The sequence below is a fragment of the Mesoplodon densirostris genome, chromosome 1, assembly GCF_025265405.1.
Source record: "Mesoplodon densirostris isolate mMesDen1 chromosome 1, mMesDen1 primary haplotype, whole genome shotgun sequence".
NCBI lineage: Eukaryota > Metazoa > Chordata > Mammalia > Artiodactyla > Ziphiidae > Mesoplodon > Mesoplodon densirostris.
The window spans coordinates 87,079,682-87,082,112 of NC_082661.1; positions in this window are offsets into that span (position 1 = coordinate 87,079,682).

Sequence of the window (2,431 nt, forward strand, 5' to 3'; positions counted from 1 at the left end):
GCTGCGCGCGCCCCGCGTGCCCCACCTCCCTGGGCTCGGACTCCCGCGCGGCGCTACCGGGGGACCCGCGCGGCGGCCGCCTCCCTCCCCGGGCAGGCCGGGGCAGCCTCTGCTCTGGACTCGGGTGCACGAGAGGTCTCGCGCCAGCACCTCGGGAGTTTCTGGAGAAGGAAAGCAGTGCAGGGTTCTAACTCACAATCAACAGGCGGGAAGCCAAAGCAAGGGAGACGATCCCGTTGACCAAAAATGTTCGTAGTTCAAAGTTCTAATTCTCTTCTCTGAAGCCCGGCGCTGTGGCCGCCCGGAATGCCGGAGCGACAGTGCCCGCGCTTCTCACTCCCCAGCCTTCTGGCCACGCGGTGAAGACACCGCACCGCCTCCGTGGGCGGCGGAGGGTGGGTCTGGAGCTCGCTGCGCGCCCCTCACTTCCGGCTGCAGCAGCGGGGACCCCGCCTCCGCACCCTCTGCGCAAGGGAAACTCCTCCCGGGCTCCCCAGTTTCTGCCACCGAGCCCCTTTCTCGTGCCCCAGATCATGCTTATGTGTAAAATTGAGTATTGGGGTTTTCCACAGTCTCACGGTTTCTCCTCTTTCTCCTTGGGCTAGCCAAGGCAAAATAAGATTTATTTTTAATTATTTTTCTGTATTAAAAAATTAATTACAGCGCCTAGGAAATTACACAGATAGTACAGAGAGGTCCAGTGCACCTTTCGTCTGGTTTCTCCAGTTGATTACATCTTATTTAACTATGGTACGATACAAAACCAGGAATTTGCTATGTGTGTGATATGTGTGTGTGTAGGTCTGTGTCATTTTATACCAAGTGTAGATTCCTGTAACCGACACCAAAATCAAGATAGAAAACACTTCTATCACCACAAAGGCCTCAGTGCAGCTGCCCCTTTACCGTCACACCCAGCCTGTCCTCCCACCTCTAACCCCTGCTGATAACTCATCTATTCTCCATCTCTATATTTTGAGAGGTTGTATAAACAGAATCTTACAGTATAAAACCTTTTTAAAAAACATCTTTATTGGAGTGTAATTGCTTTACAATGTTGTGTTAGTTTCTGCTTTATAACAAAGTGAATCAGCTCTATGTATACATATATCCCCATATCCCCTCTCTCTTGCATCTCCCTCCCACCCTCCCTATCCCACCCCTCCAGGTGGTCACAAAGCACCGAGCTGATCTCCCTGTGCTATGCAGCTGCTTCCCACTAGCTATCTATTTTACATTTGGTAGTGTATATATGTCCATGCTACTCTCTCACTTCGTCCTAGCTTACCCTTCCCCCTCCCCGTGTCCTCAAATCCATTCTTTATGTCTCCGTCTTTATTCCTGTCCTGCCCCTAGGTTCATCAGAACCTTTTTTTCTCTTTTTAGATTCCATATATATGTGTTAGCATACGGTATTTGTTTTTCTCTTTCTGACTTACTTCACTCTGTAGGACAGGCTCTAGGTCCATCCACCTCACTACAAATAACTGAATTTCGTTTCTTTTTATGGCTGAGTAATATTCCATTGTATATATGTGCCACATCTTCTTTATCCATTCATGTCAATGGACACTTAGGTTGCTTCCATGTCCTGGCTATTGTAAATTGTGCAGCAACGAACACTGTGGTACATGTATCTTTTTGAATTATAGTTTTCTCAGGGTAAATGCCCAGTAGTGGGATAGTTAGGTCATATGGTAGTTCTACTTTTAGTTTTTTAAGGAACCTCCGTACTTCTCTCCATAGTGGCTGTATCAATTTACATTTGATACTGATTCTTTTTCTACTCAGCATCATGCTCTGCAGATTCATCCAAGTTGTTAGGTATATCCATAGTTCCTTTTAATTGCTGAGGATATATCACAGTTTAACCAGTCACCCATAGTAAGATGTTTTGGTTGTTTCCAGTTTGGGGCTATTACAAATAAAGCTGCTCTGAAGAACCAGGTACAGATCTTTGTGTGGACATATTTTCATTTCTTTGGGAAATGCCAAGAAGTTTGGTTGTTGAGTCTATGGTCTGTATATTTAGGTTTTTAAGAAATTGCCAAACTACTCTTCAGAGTGGTTGTACCATTTTACATTTCCATCAGCAATACATTAGAGATTCAGTTTCTCCACATCCTTGCCAGCATATGGTAGTTTCATTACTTTTATTTTAGCTGTTTTAATAAGTGTGCAGTGCAGTGATATCTTATTGAGTCTTAATTTGCATTTCCCTAATAGCAGATGATGTTGAATATCTTCTCATGTGTTTATTTGCCATCCCAATATCTTCTTCAGTGAAATTTTTTTTTTTTTTTGCGGTACACGGGCCTCTCACTGTTATGGCCTCTCCCGTTGCGGAGCACAGGCTCCGGACGTGCAGGCTCAGCGGCCATGGCTCACGGACCCAGCCGCTCCATGGCATGGGATCTTCCCGGACCGGGGC